The sequence below is a fragment of the Meles meles genome, chromosome 19 (assembly GCF_922984935.1).
Source record: "Meles meles chromosome 19, mMelMel3.1 paternal haplotype, whole genome shotgun sequence".
NCBI classification, from domain to species: Eukaryota; Metazoa; Chordata; class Mammalia; order Carnivora; family Mustelidae; genus Meles; species Meles meles.
The window spans coordinates 52,003,892-52,017,616 of record NC_060084.1 but is presented as its reverse complement, the minus strand read 5'-3'; the positions used below and the strand labels follow the sequence as shown (position 1 = coordinate 52,017,616).

The window sequence follows — 13,725 nt, the reverse complement described above, 5'->3', positions numbered from 1 at the left end:
GAAAAAAAAATTTAAAGGTACTCTTTCTAGGTAACATAAAGCTAAAAAAATTCTAGGAATCTAACAAAAGATATGTCATAAACTCTACAAAAAACACATCATTGAGAAAAGTCACCTCAATAAATGGGGCATTATAATCATGGCTTATATTACTATAAAGGGGCTCCTGGGTGGCATTGTTAAGTGTCTGCCTTCAGCTCAGATCATGATCCCAGGGTCTTGGCATCCAATCCCACATCAGGCTCCTTGCTCAGCAGGGAGACTGCTTCTCCCTCTGGCTGCTGCTCCCCCTGCTTGTGCGCGTTCTCTCTCCCTCTCTGCCAGATAAATTCTTTAAAAAAAAAGATATTACTATGAAGATGTTACTTCTTTCTAGTTGATTTGTAGATTAAATGCTTGAAGATTTGAGGTTTATTAATGTGGCTTCATTTATACCCACAACATGATGGGAACTGGGGGTTCTGAAACCTTCAGAGAGTGAATAATTATCCTTATTTTACAGAGTGCTACAGACTATATGTTTGTATCCACCAAAATTCATATGCTTATGATGACATTTGGAGATGGGTCCACTGGGAGATTTAGATGAGGCCGTAAAGGTGAAACCCCATGATGGAATTAGTACCTTTACTTGTTTATTTATTATTTTTAAATTTATTTTTTTATTTGTTAAAGATTCTAATTTTAAGCAATCTCTATACCCAAGTTGGGGCTCAAACCCACAACCCTGAGATCAAGAGTCACATTTTCCTCCAAATGAGACAGCCAGGTGCCCGGGGGTTACTGCCATTTCAAGAAGAGACACAATCTCTCCTCTCTCCCTCCCTCTCTCTCTCCCTCCCCCTGTAGCATGTGAGGACACAGTAAGACAACCATCTGCAAACCAGGAAGCGACACCAAATCTGCCAGCAGTTTGATCTTGGACTTCCCAGCCTCCAGAACTGTAAGAAATAGATGTTTGTTATTTAAGCCGCCTGGCCTACGGTATTTTGTTATCTCAACCAGAACTGACTAAGATACAGAGGAAGAAATAAGGCCAAAGGGGTTCCTGGCTGGCTCAGTCACTAGAGCATGTGACTTTTGATCTCATGGTTGTACATGTGAGCCCTATGTTGTGTGTGTAGAGAGTACTTAAAAGTAAAATCTTTAAATAATATTTTAAAGAAGAGAGTCCAGAGGGGATGTTATATACATAAGGACGTGGTCGTTAAGAAGCCCAAGAACTGGGGTGCCTGGGTGGCTCAGTGGGTTAAAGCCTCTGCCTTCGGCTCAGGTCATGATCCCAGAGTCCTGGGATCAAGCCCCGCGTCGGGCTCTCTGCTCAGCAGGGAGCCTGCTTCCTCCTCTCTCTCTGCCTGCCTCTCTGCCTACTTGTGATCTCTGTCTGTCAAATAAATAAATAAAATCTTTAAAAAAAAAAAAAAGAAGCCCAAGAACTATTCTCATTGCAACACATTTGTCAACCCCCAAGCCTCTTCTACGTTCCTCCGAGAGACAACGTATTCTAGAGAGAACTGGACTCCCCTTTTCCACCTGCAAAGATATCATTTCATTAAAGCGCACACAGGTGAATCAGCTAACCTCAGAACCCCAGCTGGGGGATCTGTTGCCTGAAGCCACTCTTGACACCGAGAACAACTGCAGCAATCAAGACCGAACCAACAAACAGCAACTACTTGGAACAGGTGAGGCAGGTGTGAGGTAGGGTTGAACGTGTGGTTTCCTGGGTGATGGGAGACCTGAGGGGCCAAAAGGGGACAGTGAGGGAAGCCAGAGATCAGCATCAGGAGGAAGCCACAAGCTCTCCTAGGCTGGAAGGACAAATGGAGGAAGTGGTGATGCCCAGGGACTGAGGTCACCTGATGGAAGAGGAACCACAGCGGGTCTGTCTAGCGAGAGCTGCAACCACTGCCAGACAAGCTCCCTGAGGCAGAGAGGGAGTAGAAGAAAGGTCCTGTCATCTCTCCATCACAACAGTCTCTCTCCTGCCAGGGCCTCTCTCTCCTGCAGGGGCTGGGCAGTACGGAGGGCCTCCTCTGAGGGACAGGGCAGATACTGAAAACCGTAAAGAAACAGATCGGATGTCAGACAAGACCTGGTGTGTGAATGTTGTTGGAGATGCTTACTAGATACCCAAAAGGAGATACTGAGTAGGCTGTGTCTTTTTTTTTTTTTTTTTAATATTTTATTTATTTACCTGAGAGGGAGAGCATAAACGGAGAAGGGACAGAGGCAGAGGGGGAGAGAGAGGCAGGCTCCCCACTGAGCAGGGAGACCCACCAGGGATCACGACCCAAGCCAAAGGCACACACTTAACTGACTGAGCCACCCCGGGCACCCTGTCTGTTGGGTACTGAGTGAAGGGGAGAGGCTGGGGTATATAAATCTGGAAACCATTGACAGAGAGTTAGTAGTTGAAGAAAATTATTGGGAAAAAAAAGCAATCTACATTTTTTTTTTAAAGAAAGACAACAGGGGTGCCTGGGTGGCTCAGTTGTTAAGTGCCTGCTTTCGACTCAGGTCATGATCTCCGGGTCCTGGGATCGAGTCCTGCATCAGGCTCCCTGCTTGGTGGGGAGTCTGTTTCTCCCTCTACCCTTCCCCCATGCTCATGATCTCTCTCTCTCTCAAATAAATAAAATCTCTAAAAAAAAATTTTTTTTAAAGTAGTTTCAGTGGAGTGGTGGCGGGGAAAGCCTGGAGGAGTATACAGATTCCCCTTGGTATCTGAAAGCAGAGCGTTCATATGAAAGCTTTCATGAGCAGAAACGACATAAAGCAGAGAAGCAGTTTGCATTTCATAAGAGCGAAAACCCTCTTTGGATGTCTTTGATTAGCGTCAATAGGTACCAATGTGGGTCCTTGGTAAAAACGAAGTCGTGTAAAATGAAATTTTGGATAGTGGGGGGCTGTGTTTTTGTTTTGTTATGAAGATTTCATTTTTAAGTAACCTGTACACCCAATGTGGGGTTCAAACTCACGACTCCAAGATCAAGAATTGCACACTCTACTGACTGAGCCAGTCAGGTGCCCCAGGAAATCTGTGCTTAAGAAAGGATGTGTGGCATAAAATCTTTAAAAAGGGGGACACCTGGGTGGCTCAGTGGGTTAGGCAGCTGCCTTCAGCTCAGGTCATGATCCCGGAGTCCTGGGATCGAGGCCCACATGGGGCTCCCTACTCCACATAGAGCCCCCTTCTCTCTCTCCATCTGTCTGCTGCTTCCCCTGCTTGTGCTCTCTCTCTGTCAAATAAATAAATAAAGTCTTTTTTTAAAAAAAGGAAAGAAAGGATGGAGGGGCAATGATTTAGAGATAGTAGGTATAGATCATTCTTTTGATGACCTTGGTCACAAAGGGGAGTAGAGAAATGAACTGGTAGCCAGTGTGGAAAAGTAGGACAGAGAAAGTTCAAGATTCTTAGGTTTATCTGTGTCCAACTAGACATCCCCACTGTAAGTCTCAGGATCCCACTCTTTCCCATTCAATGCCCAAACCTTTATATTAGAGACCTAGAGAGGCTTTAAGTTCAATGGGCTACGTCATTCTGCAACCCACACAGCCACAATTTCTGTTGGATTTTCAGTACTGCTAACCTTGTATTTACAAGAAATATAATGTAAAAGAAATATAATATAAAATACAAGAAATACAAGAAATATAATATAAACTTTTAAATATAAAATTTTATTGGGGCTTCCACAGAAGCTAGCTGGTTCTCCGAGTGTGATTGGAGCTGAGAGTCTAAATACCTGAGCTTGGGGCACCTGGGTGGCTCAGTGGGTTAAAACCTCTGCCTTCGGCTCAGGTCATGATCCCAGGTCATGATCCCAGGGTCCTGGGATCGAGCCCCGCATCGGGCTCTCTGCTCATCAGGGAGCCTGTTTCCCTTTCTCTCTCTCTGCCTGCTTCTCTGCCTACCTGTGATCTCTGTCAAATAAATAAATAAAATCTTAAAAAAAAATAAAGACCCGAGCTTATAATGTTTGTTCAATAAGCATGTCGGGCACTCAGAAGAAGCCACCGAGTACTGATATCCTGTGGCCATCATCATGTCATAATGATCAATCGAAGCAGGCATTTGATCTCCCAAGTCACTCGCTCCAGTTGGAACTTCATCAAAGTCAACCCAGGGGGTAATATATGATTAACCTTGATGCCACTGCACACCACAGGTCACTAGCGTCTCATTTCTCATTGGCAAGGAGCTCATCACTGGGTCCAACACCTAAACAACAATGAAACCACCCCTCAAACGCTGCCTTTGAGAATCGGCTTCCTGTTGCAAATACTGGTGCCAGTCAAGGCATAGCGGGAGACAGAAATCACACCAGTGATCGTCACAGAGCTGACTGCATATGAATAAATGTTACTTAGGCATAAAGGATTGGTGAAGCAGGTAATGGAAAGGCAAAAAGAGAACCCAATGGTATCGGGGTAGTGGTTAAGTACAGGAAGCAGTTACTACCCCTGCGACAGAAAAATCAAAGGAGAAAATTTAGAATTACTTGAAACTAAAGATTTGGATGAGGGGTCTACAGCGGACAAAGCTCAGGTAACAGGTGGGGACACTGCTCAGCTGATGCAGGCGTGTCCGAGCTCAGGGGACCACTAGCAGCTGGGGGCCCTCTTTGGAAGCACGCTGTGAAATGGTGTTGGTCTCTGGGGGCGTCCAAGATTTGGGAAAACTGCAAATTTTATCCAGCAGCTGCTACAGGAAGGAACTGCCTCACCCCGGGGCAAAACAGCTGTGCTGGGTAATGCTGATGCTGATGGGAAAAAGCAAGGGACAGGAAAGAAGCAGAGAGCAAACAGGAAGGAGCACGGTCCCTACTGCTTCCTCCAGGCTTCCACAGTCTCTCTGGCGCCCCCTGTTGGCAGAGTCCAAAGCAGCCCGTGGGCCTGGTTAGCAGGACATCTATTCCAGGTACAGGACGCTCAGAACCCGGGAATGAATCTGGAGCCAAGAGGTAATAGCTTAGTAACTGGCACACCAAACAGCAGTGTGTGCCAAGGGCCAGTGACTATGAGTAATCCTGTCTATACCCCTAAGGCCCAAATATACTTTCAAAAGAGTACTTCAATGCACGACGGACTAATTGTTTTCCTGGAGAGCTAGTCTGAATGCTATAGTGATGTGAATTCTATCCAAATTATATCGTGGTTTTAGTACAAGTTCAATCAAAATTCCAGTGAGATTATTTTTAAAGGATCTCACCCAATTCCTCTTAAGGTCTTCTGAAGAAACAGATGAAAGAAGCAAAGATTCTATTTTCTACAGAAGAGTAATAAGATGGGTCTAAAACCAATATATTAAACTATCCTGTAACACTTATCAGTATGGTCCTCAAAGATTAGAAAGATGAGAAACATTAAAACTTCATAAATAATAGCAGTTGACAAATATGTTATCAAAAAGCAATCGAGGGGGCACCTGGGTGGCTCAGTGGGTTAAAGCCTCTGCCTTCGGCTCAGGTCATGATCCCAGGGTCCTGGGATCAAGCCCCACGTCGGGTTCTCTGCTCAGCGGGGAGCCTGCTTCCTCCTCTCTCTCTCCGCCTGCCTCTCTGCCTACTTGTGATCTCTGTCAAATAAATAAATAAAATCTTAAAAAAAAAAGCAATCGAGAACAGCGAAATTCTTCAAAATCTTATTTTGAGGGTTGAAAGGTTTCTTTTCCTCCCGTGACATCAAATACATCGTGTTTTTCCACACCAACTAATTCTTGGATTCTCTGCCACCAACTAAATGTCCAACAGGTCAGTTCAATGTCCACGCTAATGATCCAGAGTTAACCCAGACCCCGACGGTTAAGGGCTCAGTCCCACAAGACTGCCCGCTTCGGATGCTGGCGGCAAACAGCGTGCCCAAGCCACACACATCTCTGCCCAGCCAACCGCAAATTCCGGGGATCCCGTGACACCTGCCTCTCAGGGTTAAATCCATTTACCAGAACAACTCACAAAACTCAGGAAAGCACTTTAGTTACTATTACTGGTTTATTCTAAAGGATATAGCTCAGGAACTCCCGAACAGAAAAGAGGTGTAAGGCTAAGTAAGGGTGGGGAAGAGGTTTGGAGCTTCTGTGCCCTCTCCAGGCACACCACCCCCAAAGCACCTTGATGCTTTTGTCAGCTGGGAAAATCACTGGACCTGATGTTTAGGCCTTTTTTTCTTTAAGATTTTAAAAATTTATTTGAGAGAGAGAGCGTGTGTGGCCCAAGTGAGAGGAGGGACGAGGGAGAGAATCTTTAAGCAGACTCTCTGCTGAGCAGGCAGCCCGATGTGGGGCTCGATTCCAGGACCCTGGGGTCATGACCTGAGCCCAAGGCAGACTCAACCAACTGAGCCACCCAGGCGCCCTGCCCAAACATTTTTGTCATTCAGAAGATCCCAAGTCATCTCCTTCTTTTTCTTCCTTCATCTCTTCCTTCCTTCCTTTCCTTTCTTTTTAAGATTTTATTTGTCAGAGAGAAAGAGAGAGTGCGCACAAGCAGGAAGAGCGGCAGGCAGAGGGAGAAGCAGGCTCCCATTGAGCAGGAGCTGGATGTTGATTCCAGCACCCTGGGATCATGATCCGAGTCGAAGGCAGATGCCCAACCAACTGAGCTACCCAAGCATTCCTCGTTCTTTTTCTTTTTTTTTTTTTTTTTAAGATTTTATTTATTTATTTGACAGACAGAGATCACAAGTACACAGAGAAGCAGGCAGAGAGAGAGAGGAGGAAGCAGGCTCCCCGCTAAGCGGAGAGCCTGATGTGGGGCTCGATCCCAGGACTCTGGGATCATGACCTGAGCTGAAGGCAGACGCTTTAACCCACTGAGCCACCCAGGTGCCCCACATCCCTCGTTCTTAAAGGGATTCTTAGGAGTTCTGCAGCAATGAAGGGGATCAGAATATGCCTCCCCAAAATATAGCACTTTGGCATAAGGACTTTTTTGAGCTGGAGGCAAATGAATATCAACAGAGGCAGAAAGAAGCCTTCTCAGAGTTTCTTCTATCTGACCACGAGCAGAAATTCCTAAGAAATGAGGACTTCCGTAAATCCCCCTGGGGGGAGTTTAAGGCTGTGGAGAAGATGCGAAGTTGGTACCCAGAGGGTTCTTCAAACAAGCGTTTCTTTTTTTTTTTTTTTTTTTAAGATTTTATCATTTATCTGACACAGAGAGAGATCACAAGTAGGCAGAGATGCAGGCAGAGAAGGGGGAGGAAGCAGGCTCCCCGCTAAGCAGAGAGCCTGATGCAGGGCTCGATCCCAGGACCCTGAGATCATGACCTGAGCCGAAGGCAGAGGCCCAACCCACTGAGCCACCCAGGGTGCCCCCAAACAAGCGTTTCTAAGATAATCCTTATCTCCCGCTAGTTCCCTCTGCATATTTCTCAGTCACTTCCCCACAACTTAACCACCCCTAGCCTAAAACCCTTTTTCTTTGGTCCCGTGGCTTCTTCAGAGTTTGTGGCTTCTTCAGAGTTTATCATTCGTTGTTAAAAGGTATAGAAGTGTTGGGGGGGCACCCCTGGCTGGCTCAGTCAGTTAAGTGTCTGCCTTCAGCTCAGAGAGGCAGGGAATAGAATCACCCGCACAGCCTCGGAACCAACCAATCCCTGCAGACACTCTGATCTGAGACTTCTAGTCTAGTCACCTGTCAGACAAGGTTTGTTACTGCAGTCACCCAGCAGTGCTACTTTGCTACAAAACCCCCAGAACACTACCATATCCCTCGCCACCAGGATAAGCCCTCATGGCAATGTTTGCCTATTATCAAAATTCAACTGAAAGGGGCGCCTGAGTGGCTCAGTGGATTAAGCCTCTGCCTTCGGCTCAGGTCATGATCTCAGGGTCCTGGGATCGAGCCCCACATCGGGCTCTCTGCTCCGCAGGGAGTCTGCTTCCTCCTCTCTCTCTGCCTGCCTCTCTGCCTACTTGTGATCTCTCTCTCTGTCAAATAAATGAATAAAATCTTTTAAAAAATTAATTAAAAAAAATTCAACTGAAGGTAAGAGAGGCTGCTTTCCTTGTTTTAAGCCCCAATCTTTTTAAAGATTTATTTACTTGAGAGACAGAGCGTGCTAGTGAGCTGGAGGGGCAGAGGGAGAGGGAGAGCGGATCTCAAGCAGACTGCACTGAGTGTGAAGCCCGACTCGGGGCTCAATCTCATCACCATGAGATCATGACCTGAGCCGAAACCAGGAATCAGAGGCTTAACCAACCACGCCACACAGGTGCCTCATAAACAGGAAGGATTTAATACAAGGAAATAAACGCGGGAAATGTCAGGAAGGGTTGGAGGAGTGGACTCTGGGCTACGCGTTCAGGAAAGCCTCCCAGAAGGACACTGCTGAAGCATCCCCTCCGGGGGAACTGGTACCCCGACTATCCTGAAGGTGGAAACTAGGGAGCAGGTCGCTGCAGAACACACACAGCTTACTGCTATGGTAGTCCGTCTCATCAGAGGCCCAGTGAGCCCTAAATCCCAGGGGTCACACCCTGTGTAGGCCCCGCCCCTTCAATCTGGCCTCGTGACTTCCTTTCACCAGTTGGACAAGACGGAAGTGAGGTTCTGCCTATTCTAGATTGAAGCTTTAGAGGGCCAGCAAGTCTGTTTTTGCACCCTGGGTAGCCCTGGGCTACCATAAAATAGGTCAGGCTGCCTGGCTGGGGAGATCTCTTAAAGAGATCCTGTGAAGGGGGAGGGTCCTGGCCATGTGCCAGCGGAGCGATGCAGCCACTCCTGTGACCGCTGCAAGACAGACGAGACCAACCCAAACAAGGTCGCAGGATTGTGACCAAATGGAACTGCCAGCTTTTCAAATTGAGGCTAAGACAAGCATAGCATAAAAGCTCCCATTTTAACCATCTTTACGTTTACAATTTAGTGGCATTACTCTCCCAATGTTGTCTAACCATTGCCACAGTCTATTCTATTGGCAGAACTTTTCATTATCTCCAACAGAAACTCTGTGCCCATTAAACAAAACTGCCTCATTCCCCATTCCTCCCTCCTCCCAGCTCCTGGCAACCACCAGGAACATCTTTTCATGTGCTTATTGGCCGTTTGTGTATCTTCTCTGGAGAAATGTCTATTCAAGTCCTTGGCCCATTTTTGAATGGGGTCATTTGTTTTTTGTTTTTATGGAGTTGGAGGAGTTCTGGATATTAACTCCTTATCAGATAGATGACATGCAAATATATCCTTCTAGTATGTGGGCTGCTTTTTCACTCTGTTGGCTGTGTCCTTGGATGCACGGAAGTTTCTTGGTGTTCTTTTTAAAATGTATTTGTTTTATTTATTTTTTAAATTTACGTTTAATTTTGTTGTCTGTGCTTTTGCTGTCACATTCAGGAAGTCACTGCCAAATCCAAAGTCATGAAGCTTTTGCCCTGTGTTTTAAGAATTTAATAGGGACCCCTGGCTGCCTCCATGGGTGGAGTATGAGACTCTCCATCTTGGGGTTGTGAGCTCAAGCCCTGTGTTGGGTGGAGATAACTTCAGAAAATAAATAAATATTTTTTAAAAAGAGTTTTAATAGTTTTATTTCTAACATTTTGGCCTTTGGTCTATTTTGAGTTAATTTTTGTACATGGGATAAGGTAAAGGTCTAATTTTGTTCTTTTGCATGTGGATATCCCTTTTTCCTAACACCATTTTTGAAAAGACTGTCCTTGGGGCGCCTGGGTGGCTCAGTGGGTTAAGCCTCTGCCTTCGGCTCAGGTCATGATCGCAGGGTCCTGGGATGGAGCCCCGCATCGGGCTCTCTGCTCCACGGGGAACCTGCTTCCTCCTTTCTCTCTGCCTGCCTCTCTGCCTACTTGTGATTTCTCTCTGTCAAATAAATAAATAAAATATTTAAAAAAAAGACAAGACTGTCCTTTCCCCATTGAGTGGTCTTGGCACACATGTCAAAGATCATTTGACTACATGTAAGAAAGTTTATTTCTGACTTCTCTATTCTTTTCCATTGGTTCCCATACCTTCCTTTATGCCAGTACCATGCTACTATGATTACTAAGCTTTGTAATCATGAGCTCCTTCTGCTGGACCCCCTCAAGCATTTTAGGTTGGGTGGATCAGAAGATGGACCTGGGGTGAGACAAGCAGAGCCTGTGGACACATATAAACTGCATAAGCAGGTGGGCTAGACCCCTGTTGCACGAGCCCCTATCCTTGAGTTGACACTTAAGACTACACTGAGGAGGGCTGAAGTGAGGAGGAGTTCCCTAAAATCAGCTGACAGAGGTAGAAAAAGTCTGGGCAATATTTTTATTCATTTAACTCTTGGTTATAGAAATTCAAAGTATATACAAAAGTAAAATAATATGATGAGGTCGGGACACCTGGGTGGTTCAGTCATTAAGCATCTGCCTTCACCTTGGGTCACAATCCCAGGGTTGGGGTGCCTGGGTGGCTCAGTGGAAGCCTCTGCCTTCGGGTCGGGTCATGATGTCAGGGTCCTGGGATTGAGCCCCATATTAGGCGCTCTGCTCAGCGGGGAGCCTGCTTCCCCCCTCTCTCTGCCTGCCTCTCTGCCTGCTTGTGATCGCTCTCTCTCTGTCAAATAAATAAATAAAATATTTTTAAAAAATAATCCCAGTTCCTAGGATTAGGCCCCATATCAGGCTCCCTGCTCAGCAGAATCTGCTTCTTCCTTTGCCTCTCCTGCTCCCCCTGCTTGCGTTCTCATGCGCATGCTCTAACAAACAAAATCTTTTAGAAAAAGGAACAAAAATGGATACGTATTTTAAAAATAATATGATGATAATGAAGTCCCCACACCCATGACCATCCCCTAGCTTATCCCCTACTTATCAACTTGTGTCCAAGCTTGTTTCACTCATGCCCCTGTGGTGGGCAGAAGAATGGCCCCCCCAAAGATGTCCATATCCTGATCCCTGGAACCTGTGACCGTGTTCTGCTACATGGCAAAAGGCAATTAGGTTGCAGAAGGAATTAAGGTTTCTCAACAGCTGGTTTTAGGATAGGGACCTATTCCTGGATTTTCCAAGTGGTTCCGCAATAGTCACAAGGGTCCTTATAAGTGCAGGATGATAGCAGGCATCAGTCACAGGAAGATATAGAACAGAAAGGCACAGCGGGGACAACAATGCTGGCAAGGAAAAGGGAAGAAGCAGCCCAGACCCCAGGAGTGTGGGTGGCTTCTAGAGGACAATGAAGTGGATTCTACTCTGGAGCCTGCAGGAAGGAACCTGCTGACACCCTGCTTTCAGCCCAGTGAGAACCATTATGTATTTCTGGGCTCCAGAGTGTAAGACAGTGAGTTAGCGTTACTTAAAGTGCTGAATTTGAGGCAACTAGTTACAGCCACAAATAGACAGCAATGTAACGCCTCTCCACGGGATCCCTGGGAAGATCACCCATACAGTCTTTCTTTTTTTTTTTTTTTAAGATTTTATTTATTTATTTGTCAGAGAGAGAGCGAGAGCGAGCACAGGCAGAGACAGAAAGAGAAGCAGGCTCCCCGCCCAGCACGGAGCCCGATGTGGGACTCGATCCCAGGACACTGGGATCATGATCTGAGCCGAAGGCAGCCGCTTAACCAACTGAGCCACCCAGGCGTCCCTCACCCATACAGTCTTATTTCATCCCTAAATACTTCAGTGTGCATTTCCTTAAAGATAAGGGCTCTTTCTAACATGACCACAAGGCCACTATCACCCATGAGTAATTAATGTAATTTCCTAATAGCAAATATTCAGTCAAGAATGGAACTTTATAAACAATTATATATATATTTTTGACACTTAATACTGTTTGTTGAATGAATACATGAACGAACTGGTCTTTGACAAGATTTAAGCTAGTCGCACGAGTCTCTGATCCACACTTGTTAGCATCGTCGTGAAAAGCCCTTAGCACATATGTCCAATAACCTTAAAAATGTTTATTTTAGGGGAGCCTGGGTGGCTCAGTGGATTAAGCCGCTGCCTTCGGCTCAGGTCATGATCTCAGGGTCCTGGGATCGAGCCCCGCATCGGGCTCTCTGCTCCGCCGGGAGCCTGCTTCCTCCTCTCTCTCTGCCTGCCTCTCTGCCTACTTGTGATCTCTCTCTCTGTCAAATAAATAAATAAAATCTTAAAAAAAAATGTTTATTTTAGGAGCGCCTGGGTGGCTCAGTCGGTTGAGCAGCGGACTCTTGGTTTCCACTCAAGCCATGGCCTCAGGGTCCTGGGATAAGCCCTCCTGGGGCTCCGCCCACAGCGGGGAGTCGGCTTGAAGATTCTCCCCTCCCCCCCTCAAATAAACAAATAAACTTGTAAAAAATTAAAATACAAAGAATAAATGGTCACTTCACCTTTCCAAAGTGCTGAAAACGGCGGAAGCGGAGCAGCGAGAAAAGCGCGCCTTACGTCAATTCACCTAGACGAGCTTCGTCCTTGACCAGCTGCTGGTCCCGCCCACGAGCGTCGGACGCTCCTGACGCATATGACGCACCAGACGCACCTGGCGCACCTGCCTAGCTCCGTGCGTTTGCGCGGGAAGCGGCGCTCACTGCTAAGGCGCCTGCGCAAGGCTAAGAGAGAGGCTGTGCCCTGGAGAAACCCCGGATGGTTGAGTTGCACCTGCGGGATGTGATCACCCTGCCCGAGGTGGTGGGCAGCCTGGCGGGTGTCTCCCAGGGCAAGACCTTCCTCGGGTGGGAATCAAGCCCAAGATGACTGGCCACCACCGGGCCGAGTTCTCCATCACCTACAAGCCTGTGAAACCCAGCAGTCCTGGTATGGGGCAGCCCATTCCCGCCGCTTCATCCCTCTCAAGTAGCCTGTTTGGCCAATAAAGGCACAGCTTTCTCTTAAGAAAAGAGTGAAATAAATTTGGATTAGAGAAAGTCGCAAAAGTGACGATGACGTGTCAATGTTGGTTCCTGAATTGTACCAAATGTCCTACTCTGGGGTTGGGGGGGTGGATGGAGATAATGGGGGAGGCGAGCAAGGGGATAGGGGGTATATGGGAACTCTCTGTGCCTTTCATCAATTTTTCTGTGAACCTAAAACTGCTCTAAAAAATGAAGCCTACTGGGGCGCCTGGGTGGCTCAGTGGTTTAAGCTGCTGCCTTCAGCTCAGGTCATGATCTCAGAGTCCTGGGATCGAGTCCCACATCGGGCTCTCTGCTCAGCAGGGAGCCTGCTTCCCTCTCACTCTCTCTGTCTGCCTCTCTGCCTACTTATGATCTCTCTCTGTCAAATAAATAAATAAAATCTTTTTTAAAAAATGAAGTCTACTTTATTATTATTATTTTTTAAAGGTAATGTTCTTCTAATTCTTCTGTTAACCTCTTGCCTAACCATGGTACAGTGATCAAAACTCGGTACAGTGGGCTGAATAACGACCTTTATATCAGTTTTCTTAGGCCGCCATCACAAAGTACCATAAACACAGTGGCTTAAACAACAGAATGAATTCTCTCACAGGAGGCGGGTATGGCTTGGTGAGAGATGAAATGGGATTGTGTTCATTGTCTGTTGCTGCATGACAAATTACCCCAAACTTAGAGGCTTAAAACACGCATTGATTATCTCACAATTTCCATAGACCAGAAGTCCAGACAGAGTTCAGTTTGCTTCTCCACTTCAGGGCACCTGACTGGCTCAGTCGGTGGAGCATGTGACTCTTGATCTCAGGATTATGAGTTTGAGCCTCATTGGGTATAGAGATTACTTAAAAATAAAATCCTAAATAAATTAAAAAAAAAAAAAAAGATTCTCCAGGG

The 13,725-nt window shown here is 46.4% G+C and overlaps 1 pseudogene; it reads left to right on the top strand.

Moving 5' to 3' along the window:
• Positions 1-3,996: 3,996 nt before the first annotated feature.
• LOC123930553 lies at positions 3,997-12,776 on the top strand (annotated as a pseudogene).
• The last annotated feature ends 949 nt before the right edge of the window (positions 12,777-13,725 follow it).